We start from the raw sequence: 22,724 nt of genomic DNA, 5'->3' as shown, positions 1-22,724 counted from the left end.
AGGAGAACAGTGAGAAGAGAGTTACCCAAGGATAATAGGCTTAGGCTACATGAGCCCAGAATTGGCAGAGGATAGAGGATTCAGGAAGAGAAGTCTCTGCATGGGAAAATAATATTCTATAGAAAAAGTTGTACAATTGAGAGCTTGGAAAAAATTGAGAATATGCTAAAATCTATTAGGGAAGTGTAAAAGAAGAAAAATTTATTTGAACTTGACACGGCTCATTTTTCATTGAGTAAGAGTATTTGAACCATAAATAAATCAATGTAATCATAGCACATGGTTTCCATGGCAAGGAAAAATATTTATAGTGCCAATATAATTTGAAATTGTTTATTTATTTTGTAACTTTCATATTCAGACATTAGTAAATCACAGAAGAATGAACTAGAGCTATAAAACAAAATAGAGTTCTCTATAAAGTTCTCTGTGGAAAGATTAATGAAATGAGTTGAATGTAAACCAGACTACTAGAACTAAAATAGAATGAGGAAGACGTAGGAGTTTCACTCAAATTCCTCAAAGAAAGAAGAGGTGGTTTCATTCCTAATATCTGAGTGGTTCAGAGAAGGGATATGAAAAGGCTGGGAGGCGAGGCATGTTCAAGGTTACATCATCAATATCCATAACTTTGTGAATACTTTAGAGACAATAACCTCCTGCTTTCAAGTGCAGTAACTTGAAAAGGAGAATCATCTTACTGAAGTTGCTCAAAATGAACTTTTAAAAGGACATTTTAGCATGGCAATAGCAACAAGAGCTTTGATTGATTGACTGATTACTATGTTTGAAGCGTATAGTGATTTCTTTTTCAATTTCAATTTTCCCTCACAATGACCCTATAAAATGAGTATTACTATTCTAATTTCATATGTGGATGAAACTAAAGCTTGGAGAGCAATACTTTACCCAAGATTACACAGTTAACAACAAACAGAGTCAAGATGCAAACCTAGGTTTTTGTGATTCCTGAGATACTGAATATACGAACGGAAAATGGCTAGACCATAAACGAACATATGCCAATAGAACTCGGACCCGCAACCTCTGCAGCAATCATACCAGCATGGTCAAGACTAGGTCATTGCCAGCTTCCCTATTTTTCCCACTTCCACTTTTGTCCAACTTAGGACCAACCAGAGAAAGTAAAATAAGCTCCCCAACCCAATTACATAGCATATCCCACTTCTAGCTAGCCCACCTCCCTCTTCCCCATGCCAACAACCTCTAATCAGAGCCTACCTGAAGTCTTCTCTTTTTTACTATAAAACTTTTCCACTACCCTGCCTAACTTTGAGTCTTTGCCAAACAATTGATGGTAGTTGAATCCTTTGCTATAGCAAGCTCTGAATAAATATCCTTTGTCCTCATTTGGGTGGGTTTTGTTTATTTCCACATACCAAATGCTATAATTTCAGTTGCTATACAGTAACATTTAGACTTCCAATGCAACAACTAGTTGCTAGTATTCTTAAAACTTGCTTTTGAAAGGCAAAATTTTCTAGGCAAAGATAAAAATGGAAAACATTTACAGGAGCTCCTCACCTTAGATAATTTGGGGTGGTAAATGATGGTAAAATAAAAACTGCAAACTGTTGTTCTAACCCTTAAATAGACTTGTGTTCTGAACTCATAGTTGGAGGAAAAGATCCAGGGCCAAATGACCTTTTATACTGCATTCCTTGGTTCCATTCTACAGCTGGTATTGTTACAGATCAAAACAACCAGCAGTGCCCAGATGTAAGCTGCAGATGGTGTGTTAAAGCAAAGTGTTTTCTGGCTGTCTGATGGCTTTCCCTCCGCAAATGGAATGAAACACAGCAGGGACCAGAAGTACCTAAATATTTCCAATTACAGCAAGGTGTATTGGCAAATAAAAAAGTTGAGGGGAAATGTTTAAAATAGTATCAATGTATGAGGTATGATTCAGACAAACTAGGAGAGATTCTACAGCCATCATTTCCAAGTACTTTGACTTCAGCATAGGATACCTTAAGCCACTCAGCACTTGATCTATTTCCAGAGGCCACCAGTATTTATTTCTCAACTGTTGTTTCTGGGAAAATCAGTTTCTCCAGAGCTTATGAAGTGTTCTCCAAAAAGTAGAGGGTAGTCTCTTTTCAAATGAAATGTGAACAACTGGGTTATACAACATTGTACAAGTTTCTTTCTCATACTACTTCCATAAGCTTTAAATATATAGGAGGCTATGACCTAAAAATGTTTCTAAATATTTTCACAGTTCATTTCATGGGAGTAGTGTTCAAAGAAACATAATTGAACTGATATGATCTTCCTCAGAAGCCATCTTAAAGCTTTAAATGCATTTCTATATTCCATTGCAATGAAGATATTACAGAATGCTGAGTCTGAGAAAGAGCCAATGAATTAACTTCAGAATTTTTGAACTAGGATAAGGTGAAAGAAGGAAAGCTCTTATATGACAGTATAGAACAGTGATTAAAGGCTGAGGACATGGTACCAGCCTGCTAGGTTTGAATTGCTGGATTTGCTGCTTTGTGGCTTTAGGCATATTATTAATTACATTATGCCTTAGTTTCTTCTTCTATTGAAAGTTATTGAGAGGACTGAATAAGTTAGCATATGTAAAGTGCTAAGAATGTTACCTAGTTCATACTTTTCATTATCATTGCCATAATTTATTTACCATTCTCTAGGAAATTTGAGCAGTAGACCTTGGACTATTCTGGCCACACCCTTTCCTCTGAGTTTACTGTAAACAAGTTAATTTTTGATGCTATGAAAAATTGGGGTCAGAAAATTTTTTTTTAAATCTCAATGTGTTCTGTTTGGGGAAGGCTGTCAAAGGAGGTAGGGGCTCATATGCAAGTCATACATTTCAATCCCTTAGCATTCTTACTCCCAATAAAGAGACAGCTTAAATCCTCTGCCAAATGAATACCCACTGCATTATACCTCCCTCCTCAAGATGTTTTTCTTCTATAGACCTATGCTGAAAACTGCAGCAAGGTGCAAGTTGCTCTGAGGGTCACCTCCCTGGGGTAACTCTGACACCATTTGAAGCATACAGAGCCTCTAGGAAGTCTAGGGGGTTCATTTCCCTACTGCTGTGTTTACAAGTAGGTCCCTCCCTCAACTGAAGAGTGACTCAATTTTCTATTGAAAGACTATCTTGATTTATAGATGTCTAATGAAATGACTATATTTTAAATCTGCAAAATATTTCAAATATAATATTCTATTTTCCCCCCAAAGTTCTTCCTTCACACCGGTACTGCATCAGGATAGATATCACTTCCCAAAATTGAGAGGTCTTTTGTCTAGCACTCTATTTAAATCAGCACTGATTTCACAATCTGGCTTAGTTCCAATTTTAGTTAATAGTATTAGAACTAATGAGCAACATTTGGATTACATGTTTGTACTGTACTATAAAAATTCTCATTCTCCTAATGTATTGTAAGCTATTTTTGTGGCTATTTGGCTTTTAAATACCTTCTTCATTGGAAGGTAATACATTATAGTTATTAGCTTGTTGCTGTGTCAGGGTACAGAGACTAATAAACCTTGAAGGATTTAGAAAGCTACAGTTTCTGAAGTTCTTTCATCAGGTTTCTTTGGCAGGTTAAATCACTTATTCTTATTAATATCAGAGAGCAGTTCATCCCAATAGTGAAAGGTCACCCTAAGTGTCTCTGTAAATAATTACATAATTCTAAAATCTTGCAGTTGAAATACCCATTTTTAATCAGCCTACTCACTTCTAAGAACATATGAAGGCAATAAAATAATTTCAAAGGTGATATTTTTAATATAATCTGCAGCTTAATCATTGCTCACGAGAGGAAATGGTCAGTAACCACATCTAAAACCATTTTTAAACTAGTAACTTAATGTACAAACTCACCCCTTTTTCATCCTTTTTTTCTTGTCAATTCTATTTTCTAAAGAAGATGTGGTGAGAGTTATCAAGTGTCTCATAAATGGTTATGTGTAAAATGTGCATTTTTACTTAAATTTTAACAAACAATGAAGTTAACCCTCACTGAAGAGTCAACTACTAAGTTTATCTAACTTCCCTACCTTGGTTTGTGGGTACTATACTTCCTTTTCCATAGTTCATAAACTTAATAAACCTAAACAGTTGAAAAACAATAATTCACGCTTCTTTATATCATAACCATATGATATTAGCAGGGTTATAACTTCATCCACAACTATAATTTTGTTTTTGTTTCTTTGGCTTAGGGGCAAAAAAGCCAAAAACAAGAAAACAAAAAGAACACACATAAGCACACAGCACATTGCAGGAGTGTAATAATTTAGAAAATAATATCCATTTGCAAACTACAAATACAAATATTTCTCTATAAATCTATTTGAATTATTCAAGAAAAAATTTTAGGTATTTTTAGTCATTTCACTCTTTATTAGAAACTACTCTGAGGGTAAATAAAATAAATAAAATGAGATGTTATACATATCTCATTTAGTTCTCTGTAACAATATGACAGGGAAGAAGATAGAATAAACAAGCAAATTTATGTTTGCATTATCCCAGTCTCCACTAATATACATAGGCTGATCTTCATTAGCAGAAAAAAAAACCCCCAAATTTCAGCACTATAAAAACTAGAATCCATGTTCTGCTGAGAACCACAACAGACAGGATTCTTGCCTTCACCTTAAAAGATCAACCGAATCAGATTTGTCTTATGTCTCCTCTTGATTTTTTCTCTTTTTTAGTATTACTCTTCTTCGAATTCCCACTTGATTTGGCAAATTTCTCTAGGTCTCAATATTCATGTTTATTTTCCTCCCACCCTTGGGCATTCTCCTCATATACTAATGCATTTACCTAAAATTGTACTTTTCTTCACTGTAAAAAGGTCTGAGCTCACATGAAAAATGTTTAAAATAAAAGGCTGTAATTAATGAGCATATTATTAAATTAATTTTTAAATGCAGTATAATGATCTTAGGGATTCAAGCCTTATGAGAGGTGTTTGACCTCAGATCTAAAAAAAAGCTTGAAAAAGACTTCTAGAAGGATAGACTACTTGGTTTGTAGTTAACAAATAATTTTACATTATACCTCAGAGGAATATGTATGGGAAAAATATAAAAATGGTTATGTTACCAAGACCTTTACAGGGCTGAAAAATGCATCTATAACCTAAAATATTAATTTAATACACTCTGAACAATTGGATAGTAGCATAAATACAGAGAAGATTCCTGAAATTTTGAATAACCAGCTGTATAAACTTCCTTATAGCAAGTTCATTACTACTGGATTAACTTGCATGTCTGAGAAAGGAATTTATACAATAGACAATTTTTAAAAACTTTTTTTCAGAATTCAGCTCAAAATGTATTGATTATAGCATTCTCTTAAATAATGAATACAATCATAGTGGCATAATATTATCATAGCACTTCATTCATGACTGTAGAGTTTACATTCAGAAGTACCTAGAAAAAATTCTGCAGGATTCTGCACAAATTTTGATAAAACTAGGTATAAATCAGTACCACAGCAGCTTCTATTGAAAACAATTCAAAGTAATAGCAAATGAAACCTAGGATCTCAAACTCACAGCATAGTAAAGCACCCAGAAACCATGTTAAATTAAAGCATATAATTCACATTCTCTCATTTAGAAGGATAATTCACATTGTCCTTCTAAACGAGAACTCTTGTTGACACATACCTGGGTGTTACCATCTCTGACCACCCATGCTACAATTTAAAAATAATGACTTGGTCTTCACTGCGAAGTCTGCAAGGGCTAATCCAGTTTTATGATGTAATGAGTCATCTAGAATAAATGCCAACCTCATTTTTTCTAACATTTGCTTTGGCAAGATAGTAGAGACAATAAGGCACTTCTCCGAAAAATTCTGAGGCCAAAAAGAAAACCAAAGTATTTTTGTTTTATTTTGTTTTGTTTTAATTTGGCCGTGCTGCGCGGCTTGCAGGATCTTAGCTCCCCAACCAGGGATAGAACCCAGACTCCGGCAGTGAAAGCGCCGAGTCCTAACCACTGGACTGCCAGGGAATTCCCAAAGAAAACCAGAGTTAAAGGACAATAAATGTGTCATCTTCGTAGTCACCTCAGAAATTATTTGCAAAACAAGTATAAGCTTCATGAAATCCTTAAAATAGGACACAATACACAGAAAACCGTCTTATACCGACAGAGCAAGGCCAAAGATAATCTGAGTAGGTAAAAAAGCTACCTTGTGCTACTATGTCCTAGTCACATACTATGAAACACCCAGGGACTGATATTTAACTACAGTCAAGACCAAAGTGAGAACCCATTAACCCTTTACAAAGCCTTCATTTGTTTTTCTTTGTCTTTCAAATTTGACCTTGGAAAGACACAAATATTAGGTGACAAACTACCAAGTATAAAAATAATAAAGGACTGAAATCTAAATAGTTAATTTGACTGATAAGGTCCACTGCCTGTTGCTTATTTATCTCTTCTATTCTAATTAATAGAAGAGATAAATAAGCAAATAGGGCTACTGTATCATGATTGGTCTTAACTGAAACTGTGTAAAGATCAAATAGAAGGTTAAAATTACACGGACTGGAGAGGTATCAGTTTGGAATAAGAAGAGACATATTTGCTAAGTTCTAAGACATATTTTTTTCACATTTACTTGTTTGCTTATTCACTCAGTGAAAGTCTATTGAACATCTAATATGTGCCTCTTTTAAGCTCTGAAGATATAGTAGTGAACAAAACAGCCAAAAATAGCTATCTTCTTGGAACTTACATTCTGGCTGGGGGCTCTAACTGTACTTGATATTTGGTCTTGGATATCTAATGGGCATATCAAACTTGACAAGTCCAAATAATTCTCAATCCCTTTCCCCTTCAAATGTATTTCTCCTCCAGTCTTTCCTATCTCAGTAAATGGCATGTCCATTCACCCTGTTGCTTATGCCAAAAACTACGGTTACTCTTGTTTTCTCTCATTCCCTTATTCTACACTTACAATCTATCCATCATCAAATGCTGCTGGTTCTACCTTCCGAATATATTCCAAATGTGACTGTTTTTCAACACCTGCTACCACCCTGGTCCATCATTTCTCAATTATACTGCCATAATAAGTTTTCTAACTTTCCTCATTCTGTAAGAGGAAGCAGGGGAGAGGGGGAGAAAGAGAGAAAAAGAGATACTACAAAATAGAACAAATAGAGAAAGACTGTTTCTAGTTGTTTACCTAAGGTATCCAGGAATTAGGTAGAAGCAGATAAATATATACATATATATGTGCATATATATATACACATTTTAATATAGTCTTACAAGCTTGATTTTTAATTGTGTAATATTTTAGTAATAATAAAACACAATTAAATTGAAATGCAACCACTAAACATAAAATTTAAAAAGTACTTTTCCAATCCACATCCATTGGAAAGTTCTTAAAACACTGGCAACCTGGTAGCAAAGAATATTTCCAGTACTCAGACTTTGGTCTTAATATACCATTTTCCTATAAAATGAACCAAAGTTCCTTAAAAATGGCAGGAACTGTATAATGTCTGCATGGAAAAACAAGCTTTTACCTTAGATAGCAAAAATAAAAATCTCAAACTCACTGCTAGAGTCATGCCAAAGGACTCAGCAGTAACTGATGAATCTCACACTGGGTGAAGACAGAAAAATTTGAGCATCAAAAATAAGATAATTTAAATACCTAAAATACATTTAAATACACCAGTTCATCATGATGCTAAAAAAAATGTTAATTGCTCATCATTTGAAGATGCTGGTAAATGGACTCATTATGTTGTGAAATAAATGTAAAAAATTAAATATGTATCCTACTGTTTTCTGCCATAACTGTTGTGGGGTTTTTTGGGGTTTTTTTGGCTAATGACATAGCACATGAGAAGTTTATTTTTAAGGAAGAATTTCAGATAATAAAATAATATGATAGATGTACTATCATTTTATATACTCTAATGAATTAATTAATCTAGATATTGATCAACAACTACTGTTAACATCAGAAAACAAGAAAAACAGGTATTATGTGCTTCATTTTAGATAAACACAACACTATGAAATAGCATTGCTACAAAAAGAGAAATGAATAAATCTAATCACATCAAGCCTCCAGTTCTAATGAAGAGAAAAATATATATGAGTGTTGGTTTGCAAACTTGGGAATTTACCAGGTGAAATCTGAAACTGGCCCCTATACATGGAAGGCAAGAAGAGATCCAAGAAAGAGGCAGACCACTCCAGATTGGTAGGTGGCAGGTTTAATAAGCAAGGGGACTTAATTACCAGGTTTGTTTTGGGCAGCTTCAAGACAAGTAGATCTTCACACCTGCCCACCAGAATCTTAAAAGTTGACATAGAGGCTTTAACTGGGTTCAGTCATGTACACTGTCCAGATGGTCTCAACAGCACATTACTCCCTCAAGGTTGCATCCTTGAAAACAGCTCCAGCTGTGGGAACAGTGGGTGGAACATATATTACAAGGACAGAGGAGGGGGTGAGGAGCTTCTGACTGCCCAGGCCCAACTCACAGGTCAACGGCTGGTCATGACCTCTCAATAACTCCTCCAACAAAGAAAAAAGAACATGTTAAAGGGACACACGAGGGGTGCAACCAGCAAAAGCTGAACTGTAGGAAACTGCTGAACAAAGAATCTTGTTTCTGATTCAACAGATACGTTGCAAGTAATCTTTTTATTTTTAGTTTTGGTATAAATTTATTTATTTATTTTTGTCTGTGTTGGGTCTTTGTTGCTGTGCACAGGCTTTCTTTTTAGTTGCAGCAAGCAGGGGCTACTCTCCATTGTGATGCATGGGCTTCTCATTGGGGTGGCTTCCCCTGTTGTGGAGCACAGGCTCTAGGCGCGTGGGTTTCAGTAGTTGTGGTTCAAGAGCTCTAGAGCGCAGGCTCAGTAGTTGTGGCACATGGGCTTAGTTGCTCCACGGCATGTGGGATCTTCCCAGACCAGGGCTCGAACCCATGTGCCCTGCATTGGCAGGCGGATTCTCAACCACTGCACCCAGGAAGCCCTAAAAATGAGACAGATGGAGAGAAACAGAAACCATGCCCTCTAAGTTACAAGGCTCATAAGGTAGAAACAAAATGATACATCAAGAATACCAAGCTTGTTTTGCAGAGGACCAGAGAAACCACAGACAAGAAAACAACTTGCTGACAGACCCTGACTAAGCATCACACAGGTTCAGGCACATTGAAGGACTAGAATGACATAGTAAACTTTAGACCGCAAATGACTAAAATCTACCACATGTTACATAATGAACCCTGCACATACAACCCACGATGAGGTTTGAAGAACGGTCACACCTGCACAGAGAACTCTAGAAACTTACAATTTGCTTTCCACCAATCATTTCCTGGCCCCCTCCTCTTCTTGCTCCCTGCTTCCACTATAAATACCCCAGTCAACAGCCTATCCAGGAGACAGATTTGATCTTTGCCTCTTGTCTCCTTGCTTGGCCGCCCTGCAATAAAGGCTTTTCTTTCTGGAAAAGACTATTGCCTCAGTACTTGGTCTTTCCATTGTGCAGTGGGCAACAAGCCACTTGCTTTTATATATTAAAAGGGAATTAAGAGATATGTCAACTAATTGAAATGTTTAGAATTTAGTTGGTTCCTGATTTTTAAAACAACATATAAAAATAAGTGTGGCATTTGTGAGAAAGTTGGAAAAATTTAAACAATGATTGGATCTTTCTGATATTAAGCATCTATTGTTAAATTTTTGGAATAATAATGATATCATGGGTATCTTTAAAAAGAAAACTATTAACTTTCAGAGAAACATACTGATATATTTGCAGATGGAATAATATATCTGATATCTGCTCCAGAAATGATAAGATAAAGGAAAGTGTGTAGGAGTATATAACACAAGATGAGCCAGGTATTGATCATTGTTGATGATGGGTCATGGTGAAGTACTTTATTATGCTCTTCTATTTCTATATATGGTGAAAGTTTTATACAATAAATAATTTAAAATACATATGCAAAGCAACATGATATAAATATATATAAGTAAAGTTTTTGAGACAAGAAAACATAACTGTGCTCCTTTCACTGTCGTGTCATTTGCTAAGTGTTTTGAATCATTTAAAATCGGATAAAAATGTCATATTTGAGGCTTCATGCTTTTAGTGTATATTTTGTTGGTAGAGGTGTTTTCACAGCAGCAGAATTTATATTTTCTGGCAAAACTTCTCATGTGTCAGTACTTTTAATATTGTATACATCAAATTACAGTAAAAAGACAACTATAAACAAGGTGCAGTTCCTCTACTTTAATTAACCACACACCTCTATTATAGTAAGCCAAAATTATATTCCACCATCAAGTGGGGTTCTTTCATTACATCATTTTGTGATGGATCATTAAAAATATCTTGAAAACCAATAGCTTCATCATTACCCCTCAACATATCCAGTGAAAGATCTGAGCTAGGAAAAAATGGAAGATTCTGAACATGCTCCACTGCACTGAATTCCATTTGTAATTCTATTAGAGCAAATAGACCCTGGATGTTTCTTAATGTGGATAAATTCATTTTATTTCCATTGAGCATTTTATTTTGGTATACTAGTCAGCTGGGGCTGCCAAAACAAAATACCACCAACTAGGTGGCCTAAACAATAGACATTTATTTTCCCACATTCTGAAGGTTGAAATCAAGATGCTGGCAGGGTTGGTTTCTCCTAAGGTCTCTGTCCTTGGCTCATAGACAGCTGCCTTCTCATTGTGTCCTCACTTGGCCTTTGTGTAAATCTCTGGTGTCTCTTCCTCTTCTTCTAAGGATATCAGTCATTGGATTAGGGTCCTTATGACTTCATTTAATCTTAAGTACCTTCTTAAAGGCCCTGTCTCCAAATACAGTCACCTTGGGAGTTAGGGCTTCAATATATGAATTTGGGTAATACTGTTCAGTACATAACAGGCTGAAAAGTTTTTTTTCTAATAATTCAAGAGGATGACTGGGCAAAAGTTAATTTTTCACATAAGAAAAATATTTTGAAAGAAGATCATGACTTTCAAAAGGTCCACTTGCTGAAAGTTCAGTAACTGGAATACTATCCATTAGCTGAGATCCAAGTCCTCTGGCATTCACTTCCAGCCTGCTCTGCACACAGCCACTCAGCCCCCTGATGTCAGCCAGCCCCTCACTTCTAATTCTGGGAGTTAATTCCTCACATCTGCTGGCACATGCTTTTTTTTTTTTTTTAATATGCACAGATTTGTGGTCAAAAAGATTTAAAAGTTACAGATAGTAAATAAACATACGAAAAGATGCTTCACATCATATATCATTAGGGAAATGCAAATTAAAACAACAATGAGATACCATTACCCACCTATCAGAATGGCTAAAACCCAGAACTGACAACGCCAGATGCTGATGAAGTATGGAGCATCAGGAATTCTTATTTATTTCCGGTAGAAGTGCAAAATGGTACAGTCACTTTGGAAGACAGTTTGGTGGCTTCTTACAAAACTAAACATACTCTTACCATACAACCCAGCAAATGCACTCCTTGGTATTTACCAAAAAGAGTTGAAAATGTATATCCACACAAAAACCTGCACATGGATGTTTACTGCAGCTTTATTCACAAACACCAAAACCTGGAAGTGACCAAGATGCCCATCAGCAGGAGAAAGGATAAATAAACTGTGGTGCATCCAGGCAACAAAATATTATTTAGCACTAAAAACAAATAGCTATCAAGCCATTAAAAGACATGGAGTAAACTTAAATGCATATTACTAAGTGAAAGAAGCCAATCAGAAAAAGTTACGCAGTGGACTCCTCTGGTGGCACAGCGGTTAAGAATCGTCCTGTCAATGCAGGGGACATGGGTTCAATCCCTGCTCCAGGAAGATCCCACATGCTGCGGAGCAACTAAGCCCTTGCTCCACAAGTACCGAGCCCGTGCTCTAGAGCCCGCGAGCCACAACTACTGAAGCCCGCGCACCTAGACCCCGTGCTCTGCAACGAGAAGCCACCACAATGAGAAGCCCGTGCACCGCAACAAAGAGTAGTCCCTGCTCGCTGCAACTAGAGAAAAAGCCAGCGCACAGCAACAAAGACCCAACGCAGCCTAAATAAATAAATAAATAAATAAATTTAATTAAAAAAAGAAAAAGTTACGTACTGTATGATTCTAACTATATGATATTCAGAAAAGAGACAAACTATGGATATGTTCAGTAGTTGCTTAGAGGGAAAGGAGACATGAATAGGTGAAGCACAGAGGATTTTTAGGGCAGTGCAAATACTCTGTATGATGCCATAATGATGTATACATTTCATTATACATTTGCCAAAATCCGTAGAATGCACAACACCAAGAGTGGATCTTAATGTAAACTATGGACTTTAGGTAACTATGATATATCAATGTGGGTACATCAATTATAACAAATGTGCCATTCTGGTGAGGGGTGTTGATAATGGGGGAAGTTACACATGCCTGGGGACAAGGCATATAGGAAATCTCCATACTTTCTGCTCGATTTTGCAGTGAACATAAAGCTGTTCTAAAAAACAAAGTCTATTTTTAAAAAATAATAAAATTTTAAAAGTTTTAAAAATTTGAATCCCACCCCTTTTACTTACTGTGTGATTTTGAACAAATTAATTAGTATCTTTGTAGTCCAGTATACCTATCTGGAAAATGGAATAATAAAAGTATTTGCTTTTCAGAATGATTAAGGATAATTTTAAATGAAAAAATAAGGATTTTACAAAATGCTTTCAGATACTGATTTGTACTGAATTGATTGGAGGCTTTCAGCTGGGACATAAGTGAAAAACAGTGCAAATAGGAGGCCATTTATTCCTTTATACTACTTCTATAAGGGGAATCATAGAAATATTTCTTTCTAATGATTATTTTATAGATTCTTGAGATCTAGATATAAGATTTATGTCTATAATAATCTTGCTTAATTAAAAAATAATCACTGTTTTCAAGAAGCAATATATATTCATGGTACAAATTTTAAACTTAACTAAATCATACATGGTGAAAAGAAATTCCCCCTACTCCCTTCTTCATCATATATATATATATATATATATATATATATATATATATATATATATATATATATATATGTGTGTGTGTGTGTGTATATTCTATATAGATGACCTAGTTTTATTAGTAAGAACTTTGGTAAAATTTTTTTACTTAAAAATAAAAGATTTGCCAGAGCAATGTATTACTTCCTTTACATACCTTTCCCTTAATTTTCAAAACATCATTTCTAATAAACTCATATTCCCACTGTGTAAAGAAACCGATATTTAAAGTGATTAAGGAGTTGCTCAGAACTGTGAGTTAGGATTTATCCCATATCTATGTGATTGTGATGCCAAAACCAAAGGCTTTTAATTTGATTATTCAGCTTTATTAATGCTGAGTCCCTGAGTAAAGATTTAATTTATTCTCTTACCTAAAATAACATTTTCTAATTTTTAAGAAGTTTTACTTTGATTTTCTTTGTTCCCTATACCCATCTTTCTCCCTTGCCACCTCCCTAAACCTCCTAAGAATTGTCATTTTCTAGGATTTCAGGATGAGACTCTGCACAATCACATTTTTCACTTTTTCTAACTTTAGAAATGTGGTAGTCAATGACAAGTTTAGACAGCTTTTCTTCAGATTCAATTTTGGTCATATACAAGACTCATTCAGCCTTCTCAGGTCCTTTCATGAACAGTCTCAGAAGTAAGGCACCTTAGGTTTGATGTATTTATTTTATTTTATTGTTTTTGTTAATTGCTACTTTGAAAGCACATATGCAGAATAATAAAGAAATTTCAGAAAATCAGTATCGGTCCTGAAGATAATGTTCATTCACTGAGTGAGTGCTAAACTGGACAATTAATGAATGAGGAATGAAGATAGCTTTATAAGGTAAATAGTTCTTTCCTTTTCTAAAGATAAATGAGAGTTCTTTAAGTCTTAGCTGATGTCTTGGGACCAAAGAAAAATGCAAATATAAACCTGTCTTTATTTTTTAAATAGATGTATTCCTAGCCTGTGCAACTTACTACTTTATAAATCTAACATATTTTTCTGAGTTAATTAAAGGGGCTTGATATTCACATTTCAAAAGCTGAATACTCTTTAAAAATTTTTTTTGTTTTATTCTTTAGCCACGTTGCACAGCATGTGGGATCTTAGTTCCCCCACCAGGGATCGAACCTGCACCCCCTGAATTGGGAGCTCAGAGTTTTAACCACTGGACTGCCAGGGAAGTCCCTGAATACTCTTTTAATGTGGATAAATATTATTAAATATATCTTGTCTATAAATTTAGGGTTTTTTTCTTTTTTTTAAACTTTGGATTTATTTATTTATTTATGGCTGTGTTGGGTCTTCGTTTCTGTGCGAGGGCTTTCTCTAGTTGCGGCAAGTGGGGGCCACTCTTCATCACGGTGCGCGGGCCCCTTATTATCGCGACCTCTCTTGTTGCGGAGCACAGGTTCCAGACGCGCAGGCTCAGTTATTGTGGCACACGGGCTTAGTTGCTCCGCGGCATGTGAGATCTTCCCAGACCAGGGCTCGAACCCATGTCCCCTGCATTGGCAGGCAGATTCTCAACCACTGCGCCACCAGGGAAGCCCCTTTTTTCTTAAATTGATAAAGTCTGGTAGCTTTACTAACTCTTCAACATATACAAACAAGACTACTTGAGATAAAGCATTTTTGTCACTGCCACATTTATTCAGCATACTGTAAACTGTCAGTATGACATGAGATAGTGAAAACAATTTTGGCATTCATCTTCACATTGCATAAACACTGAGGGAGTTGAAACCAGGAAGCTCTAATTTAGACAAGCTGACCAGCAGTTACCAATTTCTAAGGAATAAAGCTCCATTTTCATGTGTTGGACCAGAGGAAAGAAATTCCCAGAAAACTTGACAACACCCTTAGATCTCATCTTAACTTCCCCCAAACTTTGTGTTGTGGATAAATCCTTTAATATTTTGGGGCCTCTAATGTGCAAAATGAGGAGGTTGAAGACATTGGTCCCCAAGTTCTTTACTACAAAGCTCCTTTTAAAATTTTATTTAACTACTTTAAAAACTAATTTTAGACTTACATAAGTGTTCAAGAGTAGTACAAAGAGTTTTCTTCTACCTCTCGTGCTGCTTCTTCTAATGTTATCTTACACAACCATAGTAAAATGATAGAGAACAGGAAATTAACATTGACACAATGTTATTAGCTAAACTACACCAACTTCCCACTAATGTAATTTTTCTTTTCCAGCATTCTATACAGGATCTTGTATTATATTTAGTTGTTATTTATACTTGTTATACAATCAGTAGCAGTTCTTCAGCTTTCCTTGCCTTTCATGCTTATGACACTTTTGAAGAGTATTCATCAACAATTTTGTAGAATGCCCATAAATTGGGGATCATCTGGTGTTTTCACAGTTTGAGGTTATACATTGTCGTCAAAAATACTACAAACAATGTTGTACCCTTCTCAGTGCTTCACATCAAGGGCTTCGTGATGTCAGTATGTCTTATTCCTAGTGATGTTTACCTGGATCGCTAGGTTAAGATGGTATCCGCTGGGTTTCTCCAATATAAAATTACCGTCCTTCCCTTTGTAGTTGGTAAGTATCTTGGGGGGCATACCTGAGACTATGTAAATCTTTTCCTCCTCAAACCTTTTCCCAAGATTTCCCTAATTTTAATATTCATTGGTGGATTTTTGTCTGTAACAATTATGACTGTAGTTATTACCTCATGATGATCCTTTATTTCCTTTCTTCCTTCTATATGTTTTCATTAGAATTCTACTGTAAGGAAGGTTTGTCATGTTTCCCCCATTTTTTAGTTAATCTGATTATTTATTTACATTAGTAAGGATCCATGAATATGTATTTTACTCTATGAGTTATATTCCAATACTATCACTTTTTATTCTGTTGGGAAACTTATTCCAGTTTTGTCCATTAGGGCTCCTTCAGGGTGGCTCTTGTGTTGTTTCTTTTCTTTTTTTTTTTCCTTTGTAACACTTTCTTACTTTCTGGGATGAGAAGAAGTTTCAGACTCCTCTTGTATTTTCCTGCCTCAGTTCTGGAATCAAACAGTTATTCAAGGAGCCCTAGTTCCTTTTACTGGAGAATGGGGTTTATAAACCAAGATCTGGATCCTTGGCATGCTAATTGCTACTGGGATGTCATGGCTTCTAGGCCATATTAATAGACAGAACTAGGAAATATGTGTTTGTGTACTAACCCCTGCATGGGTGGATGCACACAAACACACACCATGTCTATTGTTCTGCCTATTAATCTATTGAAAACCATGAGTTTATACTGATACCTCCAATTCAAATGCAACGGCACATGGTTCATTCTAGCCTCCCTTCTTTCCATATTTAGAAATTCTTTCTCCAAAAGTGAGAAATGAGAAATCTGGCTTTCATTACATCTACACTACATTTTCTTACTTATAAGTTTTAGCATACACATAAAATAGTTTCAGAATTGCTAAATCATACCCCTATGAAAAACGTTTTTACTGACCAGAGTTTATCTTTACTTACAGTATTTTCCACAGTTACTTATATTAGTTCTTGACTTCTCCACTCCATTCAATGTGGATGTGTTATTCATTTGTAATGCAGTTAGGGTCACTTGTTAGTATCTGTATTCAATTTTTGTTTCCCACCACATCACGGTTGGTTTTAAATGTTTGTTTATTTTAGAGCACATGTGAATACTACCAGGGCCTTTTAAAATTATTATTATTTCCCCCAAAGCATTCATGTTTTAAAATTGTTGTCTAGGAAAAAATTTCATTTATTAAGTGGTCATTTTCCGTTTCCCTGATTATTTTTTGTTTTAATTAAAGTCATAGAAAATTACAAAGAGAGTTTCCAATGTTATCTCTGAGTTGATTTAAATTCTGACCAAAAGAAGAAAAATAATTAACAACAGCTGTCTCATACAGCATTACAATTTCTCATAATTATAACTGTTAAGCATAATCTTATGACTATAATTAAAATGCATAATTTTAATTGTTTTTCAAAAAGTACATTGCAAACAGTTCACTTTACTACTTCCAAAGGCACATAGACTAAAACACTGGACTAAAGGATTTCTAAGATTATATGCCCATTTATGATTCAATCCTGAGTCAGAAGAAGAGGCCTGATTTTCTGCACCGCACCTGACCCACAAAACCACTCTCCAGTGATAGACAGGGAAGGGAGGAATAGATGTAAATGACTAGCTGGACAAATAATTTTCCTATCTGTCAAAGGTCAAAGTTGATTAAAGTATACCATGAAATTAAAAACACTATATTTTGGTATGTGAAATGGAAATCACAATGATTCAAGTTATACAATACCTACAATTACACAAACTATTAAATTCTTAAAGTTAGAATTCCTCAGATTTAACAATATGAAGAGACTCTTAGAATGAAGTTGATGAGTTTGACAAGAAATTCTCTAAAAAATATGATTCATGTGTTACAGTTATTTTTAAGCAGAATATCCTCCCAAATAATTCATTTCCACCTCATTTTTTTAACATTTTGTGTACTTTCCTTTAAAATCTTTATTTGAATTTTACATCTTAACATTAGTCATGGGACAGTAATATAAAGAGAACACATTAGCCTGATTGATAGCTGGAGATTGACAAGTCTCATTGTCAGTTTGGTAGAATTGTACATGTATCTTAGCTCAGAATTTGAAATCTCCCTCAGAGATTGTGTGCTAATTAACAATGAACTGCAATATATTTTCATAATTTTGTCTTTTGGTTGAATTCAGGTGAATCTAAGGTGCCAAATAAAGTTGCGAGTTGTGTTGAATACAAGCCCTGGCATTTTAGATGTCACATGCCCATTAGAGAACACTCAACCAATGGATACAATGGTGTCATTTTGGAGCATTCTCAGTTGGTACACAAAACTAGCAGTGATTACAGCAGGTTTTCTGATAGTAAAATGTCATGATATTCCTAACAACACTGATAATAAATACACTCCTAGAAAAAATGAGTTACCTCAAGTCTGAGAATTGTGTTATATAGGAGAATATTGGTAGGATATGAACTTAAGTACAAATAATTCAGGAAATATTTCCACTAAAATTCTAAGTCCCACAATAATTTTTGTTTTCTTTGAGTTTAGGTAGTCTGTATTTTTTCAGAAATAGATTTTAAATGAGTAAAATATCTCACTTTCTTATAAGTTATATATATTATATATATATATATATATATATATATATATATATATATATATATATATATATTGCCAGAGAGAGGGAAAATACTTGCAAAGCTCTAAAAATGGTAATGATCTAAAATTTTTACTTGCCCTGACTTATCATAATTTCTAAATAATGTCTAATATCTATGACTATCCACAGTTTTCTAATATACCTATTGTTACTCAATGAGTTCATTAATTCAGAGAGTCGTGAAAATAGTCTTGACACTATTTTATTTTTCTTATATTGATGTAAAAAATGTTCACCAACTAGCATTTTAGTGTTAGGGACCACAATATTAAAAGTCTTTGGTACTTGCATATTCACAGTAATATCATGTTCTCTATTTTCTCACTGAAAGGATGAGAACCCTAAACTTTTAGTGACTAATAGAGTCCTTTATATTAACCTATAATTACATTCTAATGTAAGAATGTGCCCTGTTTTAGGTCTTACCCATCTCCTATCCTCTGATATCATCAGTTCAGTGACTTTTTCTTCCTTTACAAATGAAGACAAATAGTTCCCGTAATGGATTTCTACTACCTTTTTGAGTTTTATTTGCCATTGTAAATTTCTCACACTGAGTCATATTCACACACTCATTTAGTGTTTTTGTAAAGTTTCTAAGGTTTTAATTCTGGAAAGTATTATTCTGAAGATGACTCACATCAAGGACCACATGTTTCTGACTTGAAGTCTCAACAATAAAATCTCTAAAAGGACTACTTAGCCCAGACCTTGGCTTCTCAATACTATTCTCCAATGAAAGGAACTAGGTCTCCCTGGAAAATGGCTGATGTCAGAGATGGGGCACAGAAATGTACAACATGCCCCTGGAACATCTTGAATTGGCAATAAAAAAGTACATACACAAAAAGAAATGGGGGGCATGTTGAAAGAACACAGGAGCCAACTCAAAGGAGCTGCCAATGGCTAAATCTGGCACACAGTTAGCAACAAAATAAACAATGATAATATTGGATTACAAGAAATAAATTAAAATAAATATGCATTTATCCATATTAGTATAAATGAATGGATGAATAAAATAAATAGATAGTTACATAAATGCAGGAGGAAAATTGCTCTTTTTTTAAATAGGAAATTCCAATTAACAAATGTAGGAGGAATAAACAAAATAGAAATTTACCATTAGACAAATACCACAATAATAGTTGTGGCAGGCAAGAACTATCCATGGATGATAAAATAACTGGATAGAAGTATTATGAGAAACAGGACATTTGGATAGTCTTAAAGTATCTCCTCAAGAGAGACTTGTCAATTACAAAAGAAGAATTATAACTTTACAATGGAGAAAGCTGACTGACACCACCTTAACCATGTGATCAAGATTAATACTACCAGAAATAAGACATATTGACTTTATGCCCTTCCTGAAATGTTGTGCTGAGAAGGGTATATCATTTCTGTGGTGTTCTTACCAAAAATGCATAACCTAATCATGAGAAAATATTGCACAAGCCTGAATTGAGAGGTATTCTACAAATAATTGGCCTAGAGTCTTCAAAAGTGTCAAGGTCATGAAAGACAAAAAAAAAAAACTAAGGAAATGAGGAACTGTCCTAGGTTGAAGGAAGAGATCATGACAACTAAACAGAATGTGAGGTCCAGGATGGGATTCAGAGTCAGAAAAAGCACAATAATGGGAAAAATGGCAATATTCAAATAAGATCAGTAGATTATTTAATAGGATTGTATCAAAGTTAATTTCTCCTTTTGATAGTTTTAAATGGTTTCTAAGACATTAACATTAGGGAAAGCTGGGTGAACAATATACATATGGAAATTCCCTTTATTATGTGTGTAACTATCCTGTAAGTCTAAAATTATTTCAGAATAAAATTTTTAAAAGGTCTATGATGGTTTCTCTCCTAAACTTCTAGAGTTCAGATAGGATATTGAAAGATACCTTAAGAAAGTAAATCCACTGAGAGGATATTTTCAATCTCAAGTAATATGAGGAGAACCCTGTAAATAAGAAAACAAAATCTGAAATTTTGGGCTTCTCTGGTGGCGCAGTGGTTGAGAATCTGCCTGCCAATGCAGGGGACACGGGTTCGAGCCCTGGTCTGGGAAGATCCCACATGCCACGGAGCAACTAGGCCCGTGAGCCACAACTACTGAGCCTGCGTGTCTGGAGCCTGTGCTCCGCAACAAGAGAGGCCGCGATAGTGAGAGGCCCGCGCACCGCGATGAAGAGTGGCCCCCGCTTGCCGCAACTGGAGAAAGCCCTCGCACAGAAACGAAGACCCAACACAGCCAAAAATAAATAAATAATTTTTTTTTAAAAAATCTGAAATTTTATTAATACATTATTGCTCCCTATTTCTGAAATGCTGTACTAAGATTGTTCAATAAAGTCTTTGGGAACCAGACTTTGAATCATTACTCTGCTAGTTGTCTCTTTAGCTCCTAACATAGGCTGCAAGTCCACTGAGTCTCCATGGCTCAGGGGACATTCTTATACTGCCTAGTGGTGCCCTTGCAGCATGTCTCTCTCTCTCCCCTTGTATCTACATTTAGTCTCTGGAATATCTTTGTATGTAAAATGTTCCCCAAAGGAGAGATGCAAATAAAATGATATTTGTATCCCCATGTCATATTAGCATTGGGCTTCAGCTTATCATTCCCATAACACATTTAGATATACTTTCCGCACATGTAGTTTTCTGAGTAAGATACATATTGGAACCTTTAAAACCTTTAAAAGCTTTAAAGGTCAGAAATATCTCATAGAATCCTGTATTTAAATAAATTACATTTGTTTGCTCTTTCTTGCCAGGAATTCCTAAAGAAGACATGTTCAGTAATAGTATACTCTCTGCTTTACATCCTTATCTTTGCTTAACAACCAACTACTTCAGAAAGCACTTGCGAGAATAAAGTATTTGATACCTATAGTGCCTGGTGGCTTGACTCCTACAAGCATATCTCAAAGTTCTGTTACAGCATTTTCATTAGGAAAACTTCTTGATGTTTCCTGATATCTCTACCTTTTTCTCATTAAAGGATAATCTTATATAAGGTATATTTATATAAATTCATTTATATATACATGTATATTCATATACACATACATGTATACATATGTCATAAATATGTTATATATTAAGGGAAATATATAGTCACCTTTTAGTCTAAAACCCTTTTAAATGCCCCTCTGTTTTGTTTAAGATAAAATTCAAACAATTTAGGAGCTTCACAACCTGCCTTTAACCTCTCTCCTTTAACTTATGTATTAGTAAACACCTACATAAAATTTGTAATTTAGCATTCCTCATTCATAGCTTACATAATTCCAACTGTTTCTTTACTTTTAACATTTACAGACATCTTTCTTCCAACTTCCCCTTCTCTACATTTACTTTTCCTTTGAGAAATGCTGTAATATAACTAACTCCATGAAGACTGTGGTGAATTCCAGCCTAGGGATCATTCTCCTTTATTAACTGCTTTTCTCAAATGCTTTACTTTTTTAAAAAATTGTAGTTAAAAAAAATACAACACATGATATGAGATATACAGTCTTAAAATTTTAAGTGTGCAGTACAGTAGTGTTAACTATAAGCACAGTGTTGTAAATCAGATCTCAAGAACTTTTTTTCTTGCATGATTAAAATTCAAGAGTCTTTGAAATGCAACTCCCAATTTCTCCCTCCCCTCAGTCTCTGACAACCACCATTCTCCTTCTTGTTTCTGTGAGTTTACTACTTTAGATACCTATAAGTGGAGTCATGCAGAATTTGCCCTTCAGTGATTGGCTTATTTCACTTAGCATAATGTCCACAAGGTTCATCCATGTTGTAGCATATGAGAGGACTCCTTTTTTCCTATGGCTGAATAATATTCCATTGTATGTATGTACCAAATTTTCTTTATCCATTCATCCACCAATGCACACTTAGGTTATTCCATCTCTTGGCTATTATGAATAATGCTGCAATGAACATAGAAGTCAAATATCTCTTTGAGGTCCTCATTTTAGTTCTTTTGGATAAATACCCAGGAGTGGGACTGCTGGGTCACATGGTAATTCTATTTTTAACTTTTTGAGGAAATTCCACGTTTTCCATAGTGTTTGCACCATTTTACATCCCCATCAACAATACATAAGGGTTCTAATTTCTCCACATCCTCATCAACATAAGATGATGTCATTGTGCTTTTGATTTGCATTTCCTTGACCATTACTGATGTTGAGTATTTTCTCATTTACCTGTTGGTGATTTGTATGTTTTTTCAGAGAAATATTTCTTCAAGCCTTTTGCCCACTTTTGAATCCAGCTCTTTGATTTTCTGCTAGTGAGCTTTAGGAGTTCCTTATATTTGGGGGGTATTAATCCCTTATCAGGATATATGATTTGCAAATATTTTCTTCCATTCCATAGGTTGCCTT

The 22,724-nt window shown here is 34.9% G+C and overlaps 1 long non-coding RNA gene and 1 pseudogene across 3 annotated transcripts in view; both read right to left on the bottom strand.

The window, feature by feature from the left end:
* LOC309612494 overlaps positions 1 to 22,724 on the bottom strand; it is a 947,061-nt gene that overhangs the window by 645,409 nt on the left and 278,928 nt on the right. The window lies entirely within an intron of this gene.
* LOC309612472 (proteasome maturation protein pseudogene) lies at positions 9,598 to 12,148 on the bottom strand (annotated as a pseudogene). The gene has a single exon. The product of its transcript is annotated as a proteasome maturation protein pseudogene (transcript).

This window comes from Balaenoptera borealis (assembly GCF_965194805.1).
Source record: "Balaenoptera borealis genome assembly, chromosome: 15".
Lineage (NCBI taxonomy): Eukaryota > Metazoa > Chordata > Mammalia > Artiodactyla > Balaenopteridae > Balaenoptera > Balaenoptera borealis.
This window is presented reverse-complemented; position numbering and strand designations above follow the sequence as displayed.